Source organism: Oncorhynchus nerka, linkage group LG7 (genome assembly GCF_034236695.1).
Source record: "Oncorhynchus nerka isolate Pitt River linkage group LG7, Oner_Uvic_2.0, whole genome shotgun sequence".
NCBI classification, from domain to species: Eukaryota; Metazoa; Chordata; class Actinopteri; order Salmoniformes; family Salmonidae; genus Oncorhynchus; species Oncorhynchus nerka.
Window position 1 is genome coordinate 15,279,831 of NC_088402.1, and position 22,407 is coordinate 15,302,237.

The following is a 22,407-nucleotide window of genomic DNA, read 5'->3' on the forward strand; positions in this document are numbered from 1 at the left end:
ATACTTCGGTAGGTGTAGTTCGGTAGGTGTCCTTCAGTAGGTGTTCTTCAGTAGTGTACTCCAGTAGGTGTACTTCAGTAGATTAACTTCAGTAGCTGCACTTCAGTAGGTGTACTTCAGTAGGTATACTTCAGTAGATGTCCTTCAGTAGGTATACTTCAGTAGGTATACTTCAGTAGACGTACCTCCGTAGGTGTACTTCAGTAGATGTCCTTCAGTAGATGTCCTTCAGTAGGTGTACTAGCGTGGGTGTACTTCAGTAGGTGTACTTCAGTATATGTTCTTCAGTAGGTGTACTTCCGTAGGTGTACTTCAGTAGATGTCCTTCAGTAGGTGTACTTCAATAGATGTACTTCAGTATATGTTCTTCAGTAGGTGTACTTCCGTAGGTGTACTTCAGTAGGTGTACTTCAGTAGATGTCCTTCAGTAGGTGTACTTCAATAGATGTACTTCAGTAGGTGTACTCACATTATGTTTGTTTGTAAGTGTGTGTGTAGCGTCATGTTTTCCTGCAAGTATTTGTATCCAAGGTAGAAAAACAACAGCTTCAATGTGGGAGAAAGGGAGGCTTCTGTGAAGGGAGGAGGGAGGGAAGGAGGGAGGGAGGGAGGGAGGGTGAAGAATGGAGGCAATAGAAGTTTCCAAAACCCCCTCCCTCCCTCCCTCCATCTACCCGACCCCTCTCTGTGCTTTACCCCACCCAATCCTGCCACTCCCCTACTCCGTCCTACCTCACTGTGTCCAGACTCACTCACTTGTGTTTTGTGTGGCGGTGAACCCAAAGAACAATCCTCACTCTCTTTTCCCAAAATAAGCCTATAGGGGGAGGGAGAGGGAGGGGGAAGGAGAGGGGGAAGGGGAAGGAGGGGAGGGAGAGGGGGGGGAGAGGGGGAAGGGAAGGAGAGGCAGGGAGGGGGAGGGGGAGGGGGAGAGGGAGGGGGTGGGGGAGGGGTGGAGAGGGAGGGGAGAGGGAAGGGGAGGGGGAAGGGGAGGGAGGAGAGGGAGAGGGAGGGGGAAGGGCAGGGAGAGGGAGGGGGTTAAGGGGGAGGGAGAGGGAGGGGAGAGGGAAGGGGGGGAGGGAGCGCAGAATAAAGCCACAGTGAGGAGATTGGACTTGCGAGGTGCACAGGCCCTGGTTATAAGCTGTGGATGTGGAACTGTACAAGCTGAAGTCACTGCACTTACCTCTCAGCCAAGCCGACTAGAATACCCTGCCTGCCTGTACTGTCGCTCTCTCTCTCTCTCTCTCTCTCTTTCTCCTTCCCTCCTAGAGTTGGAGCGCTGAGATTTGGAAAGTGCGCCTCAGACCCACTTTTGGTCAGCCTGAAGACTGTACAGAGACGGTTTTCCACTCCTCTCTCTTCCCTTCGATCCCTCTCTCACTCGCTCGCTCTCTCACTGCAGAAGCACATGGACTACATTTTCTCCAGAGAGACAGAGAAAGAAGCAAAACAAAAATAACATTTGTTCCACCTGCCATTGGTGAAAATATAAAAATTGTTCTGTTTTTGGACAAACTCGGACCAGCTTTCAAACCAGCGGCATTGCAACGTTTATTTATATATATTTTTATTCTCTTTCGTTCCTTTGAAATTGACTGATCTGATACCATCCTAATTTCTCTGGGAGACATGCGTGGCTGAAGGAGAAGAGGAGCCAGAGACCAACCTGAAATTAACACCTCGTTGACACCCTCTCACATCCCGTTCCTCCATCTACCATTCAACGCTTGGAGGAGAGAAAAAAAAGGTAAGCCCCCTGTCCTCTTTCCTCCTCTCCCTTAAGTGTCTCTCCATTTACCTCTCATCCCTCCATCCTGTCGTCCCTCATTGTTTTCCTCACATTGTGTCGCCGCGGTAACGAGAGCCGAGAGCCAAAGGCAACAGAAAAGGGAGAAAGAAAGAAAAAACAGACAGAGCAATAAGTCATAGGACCTGCGTAGTACTCTGCGGTGCTGAAGGAAACCTAGCCCAAGGCAGGGACAGAGAAGATTAGAAACTACCAATGCAACTCTTATACCCAGTTTTCTCCCTGTCTGTCAATTTATATCATATATACTGTTACACTTATAATAACAGCCATATTATTATTACTATGTGTTATTATGATTCCTCAGAGTGGAATGTGACTTTCAGCAGGAATGCCGAGATACACTGCCTCTGGTATGATAGAGGCATCCTACTTTCTCTCTCTTTCTCTCTCTCTCTCTCTCTCTCTCTCTCTGTCTCTCTCTCTCTCTCTCTTTCTCTCTCTCTCTCTCTCTCCGGGAGATGGTACTGATTATGAGTAAATGGAGCGTTCACATACTTCTGCTGAATGTTATTTGTCCGCTGCGCTCCTCTGAATAAAGTTTAGTTTGAGTGAGATGTACTGATGAAACGGTGACAGATGTACAACCTATGGTTGATGTTGGGGGGTGTATGGGAGATGGGAGTGTCTATGATGGGAGGAGATAAGATAACCGGAGTATCATTCAGCGGCTTGTTTCTTGGCATGTCTGTGTGTCTGTGTGTCCGTGTGTCTGTGCATGTAGGTATCAGTGACTGTGTAATGTATGAGTATGTGTGCGTGTCAGTTCTCTGAACCTATAAGGATGCCCAGTCAGTCTCTGTCACACACCGACACAGGTTCCATTCATATGGGTCGGGTAGAGTAGATCGCTGTCTCTCTGCCATCTCATTGGTGGAATATCTCACATCTGTGTGTACAGACCGCTTTGTTGAAGACTAAGTGAGTCGACACCTGTTTTTTTCCACTGTGGTCTATATGTTACGCGTGTTGTGTTTTTTTTTGTGATGTCTTAGTTCACTGCTGTGGGGGTAAGATAAGTGTGATTGCTGCAGAGGGAGATGCAACTTTGTTCGTTTTGTCTACCCTCTCTCTCTTATTTTCCTTGTCCTCCACTCTCCTCTCCTGGCTGGCTCTCTATTTTAGGCCCCCTCGTCCACATTTTGTCTGCTATCCTTCTGTTCCCCATTCTCTCTCTCTCTCTCTCTCTCTCTCTCTCTCTCTCTGTCTCTCTCCCTGTCTGTCTGTCACTCGCTCTGTCACTCGCTCTGTCTCTCTCTCTCTCTCTTTCTCTCTCTCTCTCTCTCTCTCTCCCTGTCTGTCTGTCTGTCTGTCACTCTCTCTCTCTCTCTCTCTCTCTCTCTCTTTCTCTTTTAGTGCGCTGCGTCGCCCCTGGCATGCAGGGTTACATTCCTCTGAAATGACATCCCTCCATCACTGAGAAGGAGGAATATTCATGACTCTGAGTCATGCAGCGGGCAATGTGAGAGAGAGAGACATAGAAAGAGATGGAGAGAGAAAAAGAGAGAGCGAGAAAGAGGGAGGGGGATAGAGACACACACAGAGAGAGAGAGAGAGAGAGAGAGAGAGAGAGAGAGAGAGAGAGAGAAAAAGAGAGAGCGAGAAAGAGGGAGGGGATAGAGACACACAGAGAGAGAGAGAGAGAGAGAGAGGGGGATAGAGACACACACAGAGAGAGAGAGAGAGAGAGAGAGAGAGAGAGAGAGAGAGGGGGATAGAGACACACACAGAGAGAGAGAGAGAGAGAGAGAGAGGGGGGTAGAGAGACACACACAGAGAGAGAGAGAGAGAGAGAGAGAGAGAGAGAGAGAGAGGGGGGGATAGAGACACACAGAGAGAGAGAGAGAGAGAGAGAGAGAGAGAGAGAGAGAGAGAGAGAGAGAGGGGGATAGAGACACACAGAGAGAGAGAGAGAGAGAGAGAGAGAGAGGATAGAGACACACACAGAGAGAGAGAGGGATAGAGAGAGACACAGAGAGAGAGAGAGAGAGAGAGAGAGAGACGAAAGGCTAGAAATCTGAAATCAAATTGTATTGGTCACACGCCCCAAATACAACAGTGAAATGCTTATTTACAAGCCCTTAACCAACAATGTTTTAAGAAGTTTTAAGAAGAAAATAGATAAGTAACAAATATAAAATAAAAGTAACAAACAACTAAACAGCAACAGTAGAAGAACAATAATTGAGGTAATATGTACATGTAGGTAGAGTTAAAGTGACTATGCATAGATAATAAATTGAGAATAGCAGCTGCTTAAAAGGGGGAGCAATGTAATTAGTCTGGGTAGCCCTTTGATTAGCTGTTCAGGAGTCTAATGACTTGAGGGTAGAAGCTGGCCTTTTGGGCCTAGTCTTGGCGCTCCGGTACCACTTTCCGTGCGGTAGCAGAGGAAATAGTCTATGACTAGGGTTGTTGTCCTGGCACCACACGGCCAGGTCTCTGACCTCCTCCATATAGGCTGTGTCATCATTGTTGGTGATCAGGCCTACAACTGTTGTGTCATCGGCAAACTTAATGATGGTGTTGGAGTCGTGCCTGGCCATGCAGTCATGAGTGAACAGGGAGTACAGGAGGGGACTGAGCACGCACCCCTGAGGCGTCCCTGTGTTTAGGATCAGCGTGGCGGATGTGTTGTTACCTACTCTTACCACCTGGGGGAGGCTCGTCAAGAAGTCCAGGATCCAGTTGCAGAGGGAGGTGTTTAGTCCCAGGGTCCTTAGCTTAGTGATGAGCTTTGAGGGCTCTATGGTGTTGAACGCTGAGCTGTAGTCAATGAATAGCATTCTCACATAAGTGTTCCTTTTGTCCAGGTGGGAAAGGGCAGTGTTTAGTGCAATAGAGATTGCATCATCTGTGGATCTCTTGGGGCGGTATGCAAATTGGAGTGGGTCTAGGGTTTCTGGGACAATGGTGTTGACTTGAGCTATGACCAGCACTTTCAAAGCACTTCATGGCTACAGACATGATTGCTATGGGTCGGTAGTCATTTAGGCAGGTTACCTAAGTATTCTTGAGCACAGGGACTATGGTGGTCTGCTTGAATCATGTTGATATTACAGACTCAGTCAGGGCCAGGTTGAAAATGTCAGTGAAGACACTTGCCAGTTGATCAGCGCATGCTGAATACACGTCCTGGGAATCAGTCTGCCCCTGCGGCCTTGTGAATGTTGACCTGTTTAAAGGTCTTACTCACATCGGCTACAGAGAGCGTGATCACACAGTCATCCGGAACAGCTGATGCTCTCATGCAAGCTTCAGTGTTACTTGCCTCGAAGCGAGCATAGAAGTAATTTAGCTCGTCTGGTAGGCTCGTGTCACTGGGCACCTCGTGTCTGTGCTTCTCTTTGTAGTCTGTAATAGTTCCTGCTTTAGTTTTTGCTTGTAAGCAGGAATCAGGAGGATAGAATTATGGTCAAATTTGCCAAATGGAGGGTGAGGGAGAGCTTTGTGTGTGGAGTAAAGGTGGTCTAGAGTTGTTTTCCTCTGTTTGCACATTTAACATGCTGGTAGAAATGAGGTAAAACGAATTTGAGTTTCCCTGCATTAAAGTCCACGGCCACCAGGAGCGTCGCCTCTGGATGAGCGTTTCCTGTTTGCTTATGGCCCTATACAGCTCTTTGAGTGAGGTCTTAGTGCCAGCATCAATTTGTGGTAGTATATAGACAGCTACAAAACATACAGATGAAAACTCCCTTGGTAAATAGTGTGGTCTACAGCTTATCATGAGATACACTACCTCAGGTGAGCAAAACATCAAGACTTCCTTAGATTTTGTGCACCAGCTGTTGTTTTTCAAATATTCATAGACCGCCACCCCTTGTTTTACGAGAGGCCGCTGTTCTATCCTCCCGAAAAAGCTTAAAAACAGCCAGCTGTGTGTTATTCATGTCGTCGTTCAGCCACGATTCGGTGAAACATAAGATATTATAGTTTTTAATATCCCGTTGGTAGGATATATACGTATTTTATTATTGATTGATTGTACGTTGGCTAATAGGACCGATAGTAAAGATAGATTACCCTCTCTGCGTCGGATCCTTACAAGGCACCTGGACCTTCGTCGCCGATTCGCCGTCTCTTTCTGCTGCAAATGACAGGGATGAGGGCCTTGTCGGGCGTCCGACTCGTTGAAGAAAGAGTATTCCTCCAGCACGGAGTAATCGCTGCCCTGAAATCAAGAAGATCTTTTCAGTCATAAGACGTGGCAGAAACATTAAGTACGAAATAAGTTACAAATAATGCGAAAAAAACAAACACAATAGCACAATTGGTTGGAGATCTTAACCTGTCTAGGACACTGGTTCTTAATGCAACCGCTGTGTCAGATTTTTTTTAAACGTTACGAAAAAAGCATACCGTGCAATAATCTGAGACGGCGCTCAGGAGTAAATACAGTATATTTCTCCGCCATGTTGGAGTCAACAGAAATACGAAATTACATCATAAATATTCCCTTACCTTGCAGTGCAAGGAATCCTAGTTCCGCAATAAATCGTTTTGTTTCATAATGTCCATTACTAGTGTCCAATTAGCTGCTACTACTATTGTTAGCAGCTACTACTGCTAACACGTTTAGTTCACATGTCCAAAAGCTGGCGCTGGTCCAGGCGAACTCGGATGAAAACTTCAAAAAGTTATATTCCAGGTCGAATAAACTGGTCAAACTAAGTAGAGAATCAATCTTCAGGATGTTATTATCATATATATCCAATAACGTTCCAACCGGAGAATTAATTTTTGTCTACAGAGTAATGGAACGCAAGGCGATATAATGACTACTGCGCGTAACCAGGAACTGGCCTTCTGCCAGACCAGTGACTCAAATAGCTGCCATCCGGTCCCACATCACACTAGAGGCTTCATTCCACGTTCTACTGACTGTTGACATCTAATGGAAGGTGTAGGAAGTGCGAACAGATCCATATCTTATTTTGATGTGAATAGGCGATGAGTTGAAAACCAACCAGCCCCAGAATTGCCTGCCCTATGAGTTCTGTTATACTCACAGACATAATTCAAACAGTTTTAGAAACTTCAGAGTGTTTTCTATCCAATAGTAATAATAATATGCATATATTATCATCTGGGACAGAGTAGGAGGAAGTTCACAATGGGCACGCAATTCATCCAAAGTGAAAATGCTACCCCCTGTCCCTAAAAGGGTAGTGGGGCGACAGGGTAGCCTAGTGTTTAGAGCGAAAGGTTGCAAGTTCAAATCCCCGAGCTGACAAGGTCCAAATCTGTCGTTCTGCCCCTGAACAGGCAGTTAACCCACTGTTCCTAGACCATCATTGAAAATAAGAATTTGTTCTTAAACTGACTTGCCTAGTTAAATAAAGGTAAAAAAAAGGTTAAAGTCTATTCAGATGTCTGTGAAATAGTAGTTTAGACAGAGGTCTTCCCCCTCCCCCACCCTCTACAACCATCCTTCCCCCTCCCCTCCACTACCGCTCCACTCCACTACCGCTCCACTCCACTACAGCTCCACTCCACTACCACTATCGCTCCACTACCACTATCGCTCCACTACCACTATCGCTCCACTACTACTATCGCTCCACTACCACTACCGCTCCACTACCACTACAGCTCCACTCCACTACCACTATCGCTCCACTACCACTATCGCTCCACTACTACTACCGCTCCACTCCACTACCGCTCCACTACCACTACTGCTCCACTCCACTACCGCTCCACTCCACTACCGCTCCACTCCACTACCGCTCCACTCCACTACCACTATCGCTCCACTACCGCTCTACTACCACTACCGCTCCACTTCACTACCACTATCGCTCCACTACTACTACCGCTCTACTACCACTACCGCTCCACTCCACTACCACTATCGCTCCACTACTACTACCGCTCCACTCCACTATCGCTCCACTACCACTACTGCTCCACTCCACTACCACTCCACTACCGCTCCACTCCACTATCGCTCCACTCCACTACCACTATCGCTCCACTACCACTACCGCTCCACTCCACTACCACTCCACTCCACTACCGCTCCACTTCACTACCACTATCGCTCCACTACTACTACCGCTCTACTACCACTACCGCTCCACTCCACTACCACTCCACTCCACTACTTCTCCACTTCACTACCACTATCGCTCCACTACTACTATCGCTCCACTCCACTACCGCTCCACTCCACTACCGCTCCACTACCACTACCGCTCCAGTCCACTCCACTACTGCTCCACTCCACTATCGCTCCACTACCACAATCGCTCCACTCCACTACCACCAACCGCTCCACTCCACTACCGCTCCACTCCACTATCGCTTCACTCCACTACCGCTCCACTCCACTACCACTACCGCTCCACTCCACTACCACTACCACTCCACTCCACTACCACTCCACTACCACTACCACTACCGCTCCACTCCACTACCACTACCGCTCCACTCCACTACCACTACCACTCCACTCCACTACCGCTCCACTCCACTACCACTACCGCTCCACTCCACTACCACTACCACTCCACTCCACTACCACTACCGCTCCACTCCACTACCACTACCACTCCACTCCACTACCACTCCACTACCACTCCACTACCACTACCGCTCCACTCCACTCCACTACTGCTCCACTCCACTACCGCTCCACTACCACAATCGCTCCACTCCACTACCGCTCCACTCCACTATTGCTTCACTCCACTACCACTACCGCTCCACTCCACTACCACTACCGCTCCACTCCACTACCACTACCGCTCCACTCCACTACCACTACCACTCCACTCCACTACCACTACCGCTCCACTCCACTACCACTACCACTCCACTCCACTACCACTACCGCTCCACTCCACTACCACTACCGCTCCACTCCACTACCACTACCACTCCACTCCACTACCACTACCGCTCCACTCCACTACCACTACCACTCCACTCCACTACCACTCCACTACCGCTCCAATACTACTACCACCAATACCACTACTACTCCACTCCACTCCACTACCACCAACCGCTCCACTTCACTACCACTATCGCTCCACTACTACTACCGCTCTACTACCACTACCGCTCCACTCCACTACCACTCCACTCCACTACTTCTCCACTTCACTACCACTATCGCTCCACTACTACTATCGCTCCACTCCACTACCGCTCCACTCCACTACCGCTCCACTACCACTACCGCTCCAGTCCACTCCACTACTGCTCCACTCCACTATCGCTCCACTACCACAATCGCTCCACTCCACTACCACCAACCGCTCCACTCCACTACCGCTCCACTCCACTATCGCTTCACTCCACTACCGCTCCACTCCACTACCACTACCGCTCCACTCCACTACCACTACCACTCCACTCCACTACCACTCCACTACCACTACCACTACCGCTCCACTCCACTACCACTACCGCTCCACTCCACTACCACTACCACTCCACTCCACTACCACTACCGCTCCACTCCACTACCACTACCACTCCACTCCACTACCACTACCACTCCACTCCACTACCACTACCGCTCCACTCCACTACCACTACCACTCCACTCCACTACCACTCCACTACCGCTCCACTACCACTACATCTCCACTCCACTCCACTACTGCTCCACTCCACTACCGCTCCACTACCACAATCGCTCCCTCCACTACCGCTCCACTCCACTATTGCTTCACTCCACTACCACTACCGCTCCACTCCACTACCACTACCGCTCCACTACACTACCACTACCACTCCACTCCACTACCCCAACCGCTCCACTACTACTACCACCAATACCACTACCACTCCACTCCACTCCACTCCACTTCCACTTCCACTAATACTACCACTACCACCACCAATAATACTACCACTACCACTCCACTCCACTCCACTTCCACTACACCTAATACCACCGCTCCAACCCACCACCACTACTACTACCACTACCACTACCACTACCACTCCACTCCACTCCACTTCCACTACACCTAATACCACCGCTCCACAACTTCTAATACTACCACTACCACCACCAATACTACTACCACTATATTACAACTACCACTACCACTCCACAACTACTACCACCACTACCACTACAACTTTCACTCCACTAGCTCTACCACCACACTACCACTACCACTCCACAACAACTTTCAATCCACTACCACTACCACTCCACAACTACTACCACCACTACAACTTTCACTCCACTACCACTACCACTCCACTACTACTACCACTACCACTCCCCTACTACTACCACTACCACCACCAATACTACTACCACTATATTACAACTACCACTACCACTCCCCTCCAAATACCACTTCCTCTACCACTACCACTACTACTCCACTACCACCACGCCCACTACCATTACCATTACCACTCCATTACCACTTCACTCCCACTACCATTACCACTCCACCTCAACTACCACTACCACTACTACTCCACTACCACATCACTACCTCTTCCACTACCACTACCACTAACACTGTATCACCACTACCACTCAACTACTACCACTACCACTACCACTACCACTCCACTACCACTCCATTACCACTACCACTACCACTACCACTACCACTCCATTACCACTCCACTACCACTACCACTACCACTCCATTACTACTACCACTACCACTACCGCTACAACTGCATTACTACTACCACTACCACTACCACTACCACTGCATTACTACTATCACTACCACTACCACTCCATTACAACTACCATTACTACTACCACTACCACTACCACTCCATTATCACTACCACTCCACTACCACTCCACTACCATTACCACTCCACTACCACTCCACCCACCACTACCACTACCACTACCACTACCACTACCACTACCACTACCACTACCATTACCACTACCACTACCACTACCACTACCACTACCACTCCACTACCACTACCACTCCGCTCTTTTGGGCTCTATGTGTTATGTGGTGCCAAACTACAGCCCTCGAGTTGTAATAGCAACACTGTGCCGTGTCCATGGCAACCCCATTCTATTGCCATGTATGCTCTGGTCTCTGGACTGGGCGTCTGGCAGTTTTCGGTTCCATTTGAATGTGTATGTGCGTGGCACATTACTTTACTGAGACTGATAGACTCCAACATCTCTATCCACTAACTGCCGTTTCTCGCCTTTGATATAAAGACCCAACCGTGACCAACAGCACTCACACAACGGTCGTATTGAATGCAGAGAAAATACGCACACACACACACACGCACACGCACGCACACGCACACACACACGCACACGCACACACACACACACACCCGCACGCACACACGCGCACGCACACGCACACACACACGCACACACACCTACACACACACACACACACACACACGCACACGCACGCATACACACACACACGCACTCACAGACATGAACACTGTTCCAAGTCATCCAAGCCACATAAACACAAACATAATGGATTCAACATTCACCATCCATGCGTACACACACACTACATTCCCTACCATATTAAACACATACACACACACTACATTCCCTACCATATTAAACACATACACACACACTACATTCCCTACCATATTGAACACATACACACACACTACATTCCCTTCCATATTAAACACATACACACACACTACATTCCCGACCATATTAAACACATACACACACACTACATTCCCTACCATATTAAACACATACACACACACTACATTCCCTACCATATTAAACACACACACACACACTACATTCCCTACCATATTAAACACATACACACACACTACATTCCCTACCATATTAAACACATACACACACACTTTCCTTTTCCATACTGCCAACTTGCCCGGTTCTGGGTGATTCGTGCCCCACTGAAGAGGCGTGTTCTATTTGCATAACTGAAGCTCTCTTTTCAACCTCCCAACCCCATAACTATGGAACCAAGCTAGTTCTGAAGGCACTTTGGCCTCATTTACTACACCAGGGATAGATAGAACGAGACAAAGAAAGGGAAAGAAACAGAGAAAAGTCATTTGGGCCTGCAATCCAACATACTACTGATGTCTATTTTCATTCAGAATGACTTGAAATCCATTACACACGCTCCATCAGTGAGCACGGCGAGACAAGGGGAGGATGAACACACACACATACAGACACACACGCTCCGCTCCATCAGTGAGCACGGCGAGACAGGGGAGGATGAACACACACACATACAGACACACACGCTCCATCAGTGAGCACGGCGAGACAAGGGGAGGATGAACACACACACATACAGACACACACGCTCCATCAGTGACCACGGCGAGACAAGGGGAGGATGAACACACACACATACAGACACACACGCTCCATCAGTGAGCACGGCGAGACAAGGGGAGGATGAACACACACACATACAGACACACACGCTCCGCTCCATCAGTGAGCACGGCGAGACAGGGGAGGATGAACACACACACATACAGACACACACGCTCCATCAGTGACCACGGCGAGACAAGGGGAGGATGAACACACACACATACAGACACACACGCTCCATCAGTGAGCACGGCGAGACAAGGGGAGGATGAACACACACACATACAGACACACACGCTCCGCTCCATCAGTGAGCACGGCGAGACAAGGGGAGGATGAACACACACACATACAGACACACACGCTCCGCTCCATCAGTGAGCACGGCGAGACAAGGGGAGGATGAACACACACACATACAGACACACACGCTCCATCAGTGAGCACGGCGAGACAGGGGAGGATGAACACACACACATACAGACACACACGCTCCGCTCCATCAGTGAGCACGGCGAGACAAGGGGAGGATGAACACACACACATACAGACACACACGCTCCATCAGTGAGCACGGCGAGACAAGGGGAGGATGAACATCCACACATACAGACACACACGCTCCATCAGTGAGCACGGCGAGACAAGGGGAGGATGAACACACACACATACAGACACACACGCTCCATCAGTGAGCACGGCGAGACAGAGGGAGGACTGGCGTGTGTCTCAGAGGGGATCTGAGAGCATATGGGAAAGGTTGGATACATCCACAGGCGGTTTTAACTTCACCAGATTCAAAATCATGATCCATAACCTCTCTCCAGAGGTAGAGACAGACAGAGAGCTGAACAGTGTTGTGAGACAGAGAAAGAGAGAAACACACAGAGAGAGAGAGAGAGAGAGAGAGAGAGAGAGAGAGAGGAGAGAGAGAGAGAGAGAGACATACGGTCAGACAGACAGACAGACAGACAGACAGACAGACAGACAGACAGACAGACAGACAGACAGACAGACAGACAGACAGACAGACAGACACACACACCCACAGACACACAGACACACAGACACACAGAGATAATGGGAGGAAATGCTCATAACATTATTCCTCCCTCTTCTCTCGTTCCACCATCTCTGTTTCTCTCTGATTTTCTTTCACATTCACACAGCTCAGACATCAAGTCTGTAGGGTACCCATTGAGGTTTGGCCGTCTACAGTACTGCAGTAGGAACACATATTCACCACAAGATGGTGGGCTTTTTAACGTTAAACTGTTCAGAAATGTTAGAGTAAGGGAAAGAGAATGGGAAAGGGGGATACCTAGTCAGTTGTACAACGGAATGCATTCAACTGAAATGTGTCTTCCGCATTCAACCCAACCCTTCTGAATCGGAAAGGTGCGGAGAGCTGCCAGAATCGACATCCACGTCTTCGGCGCCCGGGGGAACAGTGGGTTTACTGCCTTGCTCAGGGGCAGAACGACAGATTTTTACATGGTCAGCTCGGGGATACTATCTAGCAGCCTTTCGGTTACTGGCCCAACGCTCCTACTGCGAGTAAGGAACGTATAGAGTACACTGGCACAGTACACACACGCACACATGAAAACACACACAAACACACCCACCAAACATATACACACAGGGCTGTGTGTATGTTTGTGTGTGTGAGTACAGTGCCAATGTTCTTTGTCTGTTTCTGTATATTTCAGATAAATATTTACCAACATTTGGTTCAATCAAGTCAATCCTCATTCTTACTGATTGGAATTGATTCTCTTCTGGTCAAATCATAGTTCCCAGTCTAATCCAACTGGGGTTCATGAAGATATTCCATGATGATTTATATACTGCTGGCAAACAAACACTACGTCATTTCAAGAGTTGGCATAGAGGAAGACCGTAACACACACACACACACACACACACACACACACACACACACACACACACACACACACACACACACACACACACACACACACGCACACACAAACACACACACCCACACCACCCACCCTGATGTCTGAATCAAACCAAACTTCAGAATTCATTGTTGATCCAGGTTCCCAGCTTATCTCCCTTGATAACCTGAAGCATGCCAAATATGTTCTCAAGCAGAAAATCAACCACAATCTCATGCTACATAAATCATGAAGATTTTTTTTAAATTGTATTTTATTAGCTATTGATTAGATGCTGCATTTCATTTGTACATGTGTGTGTGTACAACCCTCTTGGTCAGATGTGTATATGTGTATATGCATATGAGGTTGTGTGTGTACAACCCTCTTGTGCAGAGGGTGTGTGTGTGTGTGTGTGTGTGTGTGTGTGTGTGTGTGTGTGTGTGTGTGTGTGTGTGTGTGTGTGTGTGTGTGTGTGTGTGCATCTGTCTCAGATTTGTGCCGCTGTAGAAGGAAATTAAGGCAAATGCCACTCACTTTCATCTGTTATCAGACCTTCCCGGAACACAGGCCCATCCCTTCTCTTCCCTTCCCTTCCCTTCTCTCCCCCTCTTTCTTCCCTCCCCCTCTTCCCTTCCCTTTCCTTCCCCCTTCCCTTCCCTTCCCTTCCCTTCCCACTCTCTTCCATTCCATTCCCTCTTCCCTTCCTTCCCCCTTCCCTTCCTTTCCCCTTGACTTCCCTTCCCCCTTCCCTTCCCTCCCCCTCTCTTCCCTTCCCTTCCATTCCATTCCCTTCCCTCTACCCTACCCTCCCCCTTCCCTTCCCTTCCCTTCCGTTTCCTTCCCCTTCCCTTCCCTCCCCTTCCCACTCTCTTCCATTCCCTTCCCTCTTCCCTTCCTTCCCCCTTCCCTTCCCTTCCCCCTCTCTTTCCCCCTCTCCCCCCTCTCTTCCCTCCCCCTCTCTCTTCCCTTCCCTCTTCCCTTCCCTTCCCTTCCCCCTATCTCCCCCTCTCTTCCCTTCCCTTCCCACCTCTCTTCCCTTCCCCCTATCTCTCCCTTCCCTTCCCCCTATCTCCCCCTCTCTTCCCTTCCCTTCCCCCTCTCTTCCCTTCCTCTTCCCTTTCCTTCCCCCTCTCTCCCCCCCTCTCTTTCCCCCTATCTCCCCCACCTCTCTTCCCTTCCCTTCCCCCTCTCTTCCCTTCCCTCTTCCCTTCCCTTCCCCCTATCCCCCTCTCTTCCCTTCCCCCTATCTCCCCCTCTCTTCCCTTCCCTCTTCCCTTCCCCCTATCTTCCCCCTCTCTTCCCTTCCCTTCCCCTCTCTTTCCCCCTCTCTTCCCCCTCTCTCTTTCCTTCCCTTCCCCCTCTCCCCCCCTCTCTTCCTTTCCTTCCCCCTCTCCCCCTCTCTTTCCCCCTCTCTTCCCCCATCTCTTCCCTTCCCTTCCCCCCTCTCTTCCCTTCCCTCTTCCCTTCCCCCTATCCCCCTCTCTTCCCTTCCCCCTATCTCCCCCTCTCTTCCCTTCCCTCTTCCCTTTCCTTCCCCCTATCTCCCCCCCCTCTTCCCTTCCCTCTTCCCTTCCCTTCCCCCTTTCCCACCCTCTCTTCCCTTCCCCCTATCTCCCCCTATCTTCCCCCTCTCTTCCCTTCCCTTCCCCTCTCTTTCCCCCTCTCTTCCCCCTCTCTTTCCTTCCCTTCCCCCTCCCCCTCTCTTTCCCCCTCTCTTCCCCCATCTCTTCCCTTCCCTTCCCCCTCTCTTCCCCTCCCTCTTCCCTTCCCTTCCCCCTATCCCCCTCTCTTCCCTTCCCCCTATCTCCCCCCTCTCTTCCCTTCCCTCTTCCCTTCCCCCTATCTTCCCCCCTCTCTTCCCTTCCCTCTTCCCTTTCCTTCCCCCTCTCTCTCCCCCTCTCTTTCCCCCTATCTCCCCCTCTCTTCCCTTCCCTTCCCCCTCTCTTCCCTTCCCTCTTCCCTTCCCTTCCCCCCTATCTCCCCCTCTCTTCCTTCCCTTCCCCCTCTCTTCCCTTCCCTCTTCCTTCCCTTCCCCCTCTCTCCCCCTCTCTTTCCCCCTATCTCCCCCTCTCTTCCCTTCCCTTCCCCCTCTCTTCCCTTCCCTCTTCCCTTCCCTTCCCCCTATCTCCCCCCTCTCTTCCCTTCCCTTCCCCCTCTCTTCCCTTCCCTCTTCCCTTCCCTTCCTTCCCCCTCTCTCCCCCTCTCTTTCCCCCATCTCTTCCCTTCCCTTCCCCCTCTCTTCCCTTCCCTCTTCCCTTCCCTTCCCCCTATCCCCCCTCTCTTCCCTTCCCCCTATATCCCCCCCTCTCTTCCCTTCCCTCTTCCCTTCCCCCTATCTTGCCCCCTCTCTTCCCTTCCCTTCCCCCTATCTTCCCTTCCCTCTTCCCTTCCCTTCGCCCCTATCTTCCGCCCACTTCCGTTCCCTTCCCTCTTCTCTTCCCTCCCCTCTCTTCTTTCCTCTCCTTTCCTTTCCTTTCCTTTCCTTTCCTTTCCTTTCCTTTCCTTTCCTTTCCTTTCCTTTCCTTTCCCTTCCCTTCCTTTCCTTTCCTTTCCTTTCCTTCCCACTCCCCCTCTCCCCCCTCTCTTCCCTCCCCCTCTTCCTTTCCCTCCCCCTCTTCACTTCTCTTCGCTCCCTTTCCTCCCCCTCTTTTCCCTTCCCCCCACCCTCCCTCTTCCCTTCTCTTCTCTTCCCTCCCCTTCTCTCATCACCAAAGACACATTTCCCTCATCAGAACCAGCTCCTCTTCTGGTCTTTTTCATTAAAACGGAAATGGAGAAAAAGCAGGCTATTCCTGACAGGGAGAGAGAGAGCATTTATCAGACAGTTTTTCCTTATCCTATGTTTGCTGAAGTAGGGCACACACACACACACACACACACACACACACACACACACACACACACACACACACAGTAGAATCCCTGAATATAGACTGTACATACATGAGGGGGACTGAATGGTGCAGCGGTCTAAGACACTACATCTCAGGGCTTGAGGCGTCACTACAGCTTTGATCCTGGGCTGTATCACAACCGGACGTGATCGGGAGTCCCATAGGGTGGCGCACAGTTGGCCCAGCGTCGTCCGGGTTAGGGCAGGGTTTGGCCGGGGTAGGTCGTCATTGTAAATAAGAATTTGTTCTTAACTGACTTGCCTAGTTAAATAAAGGTTAAATAAAATAAACAAATACGTAAGCAGAGTAAATAACAGTAATAAAGACTTAATAGATCCCCATGAGTGTAGAAGAGAGCAGCATTAATCAGTGTTGACCCAAAGCTGAGGTCATGGAACAGCACACTCCAGAGGGAGGAGAGATCATGGAACAGCACACTCCAGAGGGAGGAGAGGTCATGGAACAGCACACTCCAGAGGGAGGAGAGGTCATGGAACAGCACACTCCAGAGGGAGGAGAGGTCATGGAACAGCACACTCCAGAGGGAGGAGAGGTCATGGAACAGCACACTCCAGAGGGAGGAGAGGTCGGGGAACAGCACACTCCAGAGGGAGGAGAGGTCATGGAACAGCACACTCCAGAGGGAGGAGAGATCATGGAACAGCACACTCCAGAGGGAGGAGAGGTCATGGAACAGCACACTCCAGAGGGAGGAGAGGTCATGGAACAGCACACTCCAGAGGGAGGAGAGATCATGGAACAGCACACTCCAGAGGGAGGAGAGGTCATGGAACAGCACACTCCAGAGGGAGGAGAGGTCATGGAACAGCACACTCCAGAGGGAGGAGAGGTCATGGAACAGCACACTCCAGAGGGAGGAGAGGTCATGGAACAGCACACTCCAGAGTGAGGAGAGGTCATGGAACAGCACACTCCAGAGGGAGGAGAGGTCGGGGAACAGCACACTCCAGAGGGAGGAGAGGTCATGGAACAGCACACTCCAGAGGGAGGAGAGGTCATGAAACAGCACACTCCAGAGGGAGGAGAGGTCATGGAACAGCACACTCCAGAGGGAAGAGAGGTCATGGAACAGCACACTCCAGAGGGAGGAGAGGTCGGGGAACAGCACACTCCAGAGGGAGGAGAGGTCATGGAACAGCACACTCCAGAGGGAAGAGAGGTTATGGAACAGCACACTCCAGAGGGAGGAGAGGTCGGGGAACAGCACACTCCAGAGGGAGGAGAGGTCGGGGAACAGCACACTCCAGAGGGAAGAGAGGTCATGGAACAGCACACTCCAGAGGGAGGAGAGGTCGGGGAACAGCACACTCCAGAGGGAGGAGAGGTCATGGAACAGCACACTCCAGAGGGAAGAGAGGTCATGGAACAGCACACTCCAGAGGGAGGAGAGGTCGGGGAACAGCACACTCCAGAGGGAGGAGAGGTCATGGAACAGCACACTCCAGAGGGAGTCTCTCTGTCTCTCTCTCTCTCTCTCTCTCTCTCTCTCTCTCATTCTCTCTCTCATTCTTGCTCTCATCTCTCTCTGTCTCTCTCTCTCTCTTTCTGTATTTCTCTCCATTTCCAACTCTCTCTCTCTAAATTCAATTCAATTCAAAGGTCTTTATTGGCATGGGAAACATATATTAACATTGCCAAAGCAAGTGAAATACATAATAAACAAAAGTGAAATAAACAATACAAAATGAACAGTAAACATTACACTCTCAGAAGTTCCAAAATAATATATCAAATGTCATATTATGTCTAAATACAGTGTTGTAACGATGTGCAAATAGTTAAAGTACAAAAGGGAAAATAAGTGAACATAAATATAGGTTGTATTTAAAATGGTATTTGTTCTTCACTGGTTGCCCTTTTCTTGTGGCAACAGGTCACAAATCTTGCTGCTGTGATGGCACACTGTGGGATTTCACCCATTTAATATGAGAGTTTATCACAGTTGTATTTGTTTTGGAATTCTTTGTGGGTCTGTGTAATCTGAGGGAAATATGTGTCTCTAATGTGGTCATATATTTGGCAGGAGGTTAGGAGGTGCAGCTCAGTTTCCACCTCATTTTGTGGGCAGTGTGGCACATAGCCTGTCGTCTCTTGAGAGCCAGGTCTGCCTACGGCGGCCTTTCTCAATACAAGGCTATGCTCACTGAGTCTGTATATAGTCACAGTGGTCAGGTATTCTGCCACTGTGTGCTCTCTGTTTAGGGCCAAATATCATTCTAATTCTTTCCAATATGTCAGTCAAGTAATTATATTTTTGTTTTCTCATGATTTGGTTGGGTCTAATTCTATCTATCTATCTATCTATCTATCTATCTATCTATCTATCTATCTATCTATCTATCTATCTATCTATCTATCTATCTATCTATCTATCTATCTATCTATCTATCTGTCTGTCTGTCTGTCTGTCTGTCTGTCTGTCTGTCTGTCTGTCTGTCTGTCTGTCTGTCTGTCTGTCTGTCTGTCTGTCTGTCTGTCTGTCTGTCTGTCTGTCTGTCTGTCTGTCTGTCTGTCTGTCTGTCTGTCTGTCTGTCTGTCTGTCTGTCTGTCTGTCTGTCTGTCTGTCTGTCGCTCTCTCGCTCTCTCTTTTTCTGTATTTGTCTCCATGTCCCTCGTTCTCCTGATCTTGCTACGTTTTTCTGTCTCTCGTCACTGCGGCTGGACGGAGGAGATTTTTTCCATCCCGTTGGCAGGAGGGAGAGTCGGCGAGACGAAGAGAGAAAGAGAGTGAGAGAGAGAGACAGAGAGAGAGACAGAGAGAGAGAGATGGGGAGAGAGAGAGAGAGAGAGACAAAGAGAGAGACAGAGAGAGAGAGATGGGGAGAGAGAGACAGAGAGAGAAAGATGGGGAGAGAGAGAGAGATGGGGAGAGAGAGAGAGAGATGGGGAGGCTTGGCAAAGTGGTATTATTCTCCTCAGCCTCTCCATTGACTCTGTCATCAGCCTCTCGATCCCAAATTGTACCCTTTTTCCTAGTTAGTGCTCTACCTCCTGTAATATAGTGCACATAGGGTTCTGGTCAAAGTAGTGCACTATATAGGGAATAGGGTGCTATATGGGACTTGACTTAGGGCTTCTAACAGGCCTGACAACATGTCCTGCAACACTATCAAACAACTCTTATCTAGCAGCACATGCTGACAGCCTGGTGGTAGAGAGAGGAGAGGGTAGATGATGGAGGGCCCAGAGAGAAAGGACAGGGGGGTAGATGGTGGAGGGCCCAGAGAGAAAGGACGAGGGGGTAGATGGTGGAGGGCCCAGAGAGAGTGAGAGGGGGGTAGATGGTGGAGGGCCCAGAGAGAAAGGACGGGGGGTAGATGGTGGAGGGCCCAGAGAGAAAGGACGGGGGGTAGATGGTGGAGGGCCCATAGAGAAAGGAGGGGGGGGGGTAGATGGTGGAGGGCCCAGAGAGAAAGGACCCCATAGAGAAAGGAAGGGGGGATAGATGGTGGAGGGCCCAGAGAGAAAGGACGAGGGGGTAGATGGTGGAGGGCCCAGAGGGATGGAGAGGAGGGGGTAGATGGTGGAGGGCCCAGAGAGAAAGGAAGGGGGTAGATGGTGGTGGGCCCAGAGAGAGGGGGGTAAATGGTGGAGGGCCCAGAGAGAGGGGGTAGATGGTGGAGGGCCCATAGAGAAAGGAAGGGGGTAGATGGTGGTGGGCCCAGAGAGAGGGGGGTAAATGGTGGAGGGCCCAGAGAGAGGGGTTAGATGGTGGAGGGCCCAGAGAGAAAGGACGGGGGGTAGATGGTGGAGGGCCCATAGAGAAAGGAAGGGGGGATAGATGGTGGAGGGCCCAGAGAGAAAGGACGAGGGGGTAGATGGTGGAGGGCCCAGAGGGATGGAGAGGAGGGGGTAGATGGTGGAGGGCCCAGAGAGAAAGGAAGGGGGTAGATGGTGGTGGGCCCAGAGAGAGGGGGTAAATGGTGGAGGGCCCAGAGAGAGGGGGGTAGATGGTGGAGGGCCCATAGAGAAAGGAAGGGGGGTAGATGGTGGTGGGCCCAGAGAGAGGGGGGGTAAATGGTGGAGGGCCCAGAGAGAGGGGTTAGATGGTGGAGGGCCCAGAGAGAAAGGAAGGGGGTAGATGGTGGTGGGCCCAGAGGGAGGGGGTAAATGGTGGAGGGCCCAGAGAGAGGGGTTAGATGGTGGAGGGCCCAGAGAGAAAGGAAGGGGGTAGATGTTGGAGGGCCCAGAGAGAAAGGACGGGGGGGTAGATGGTGGAGGGCCCAGAGAGAAAGGAAGGGGGGGGTAGATGGTGGAGGGCCCAGAGAGAAAGGAAGGGGTAGATGGTGGAGGGCCCAGAGTGAGAGGGGGTAGATGGTGGAGGGCCCAGAGAGAAAGGACGGGGGGTAGATGGTGGAAGGCCCAGAGAGAAAGGACGGGAGGGTAGATGGTGGAGGGTCCAGAGAGAGTGAGAGGGGGTAGATGGTGGAGGGCCCAGAGAGAAAGGACGGGGGGGGTAGATGGAGGGCCCGGGTGGGCGGTTAGGGTTGGGGGTGGCTTATTGCATACAGTTGAGGGAGTTACGGGGGTGGCTTATTGCATATAGTTGAGGGAGTTACAGGGGGGAGGGGCTTATTGCATACAGTTGAGGGAGTTACGGGGGGGGTGGCTTATTGCATACAGTTGAGGGAGTTACAGGGGGGGGAGGGGCTTATTGCATACAGTTGAGGGAGTTACGGGGGGGGTGGCGTATTGCATACAGTTGAGGGTGATGGGGGCATGAATACAGCATACTCATGAGAATTTTCATTTACTCATCCATCCATATATCTCTGAACATAGACAATCTTTCACTGTCTAGTGAAGGAGTCAGTGAACTCTCTCTTAATTCCCTGTAAAAGACAAGCAATAATGATCTTGAAGAGGTCTGTCCTATTGGCCACTTGACCATCTTCTCAAATTCCAGATGATACTTTTCATCCAGTTATTGGCTTCAGACAAGACCAAATACATGTCCCGTATTGGATCATACAGTGTTTCAAGGGTACGGAGTTTTCAATGCCTGAACCAGGATCTGTTTCTACAACCAAGGCATGGAGACAAGTCAACCAATTCTTACGAGGACAATGTTCGGCTGGAATTACTATGGGTAGCAGAGTTTTTAAGACCCAATCTCACGTTTTCAGAAACAATCCAAAAGGAACAAATTAGGGAAAAACCTCAACTTTAGCACAACTGTCGTTCCGATTTAACGAGACGAGACGTTTAAGGCTTCTCCGGAGAAGGGGAGTTTTCCATGTTTGAATATCGCATCCAGTGAGGCATGTCTTGACGTGAGATTTCCCTGAGATTCCCAAGTTAGCGTGTGAGGAACTCCGGTCTGCTCGTCTCTTGGAAAGAGATGGAAAACAAGGCAGGGTTGGAGTAAGGGACTCATAGTAGAAGCTGAGAGACAGATGGAGACAATTAGAACGTGGTTTGTTTAGAGTTGACTTCTACCTGTGTTCAACAACGGAACTG

General features: G+C 50.0%; 1 protein-coding gene across 2 annotated transcripts in view; it reads left to right on the top strand.

Moving 5' to 3' along the window:
* The first annotated feature begins 1,114 nt into the window (after positions 1-1,114).
* LOC115120804 (collagen alpha-2(VIII) chain-like) overlaps positions 1,115-22,407 on the top strand; it is a 127,528-nt gene continuing 106,235 nt past the window's right edge. For both annotated transcript variants that reach the window (XM_065020257.1, XM_065020256.1), the window contains exon 1: positions 1,115-1,750. The gene's annotated coding sequence lies outside the window, so the exon portion shown is untranslated. The remainder of the gene's footprint in view (positions 1,751-22,407) is intronic.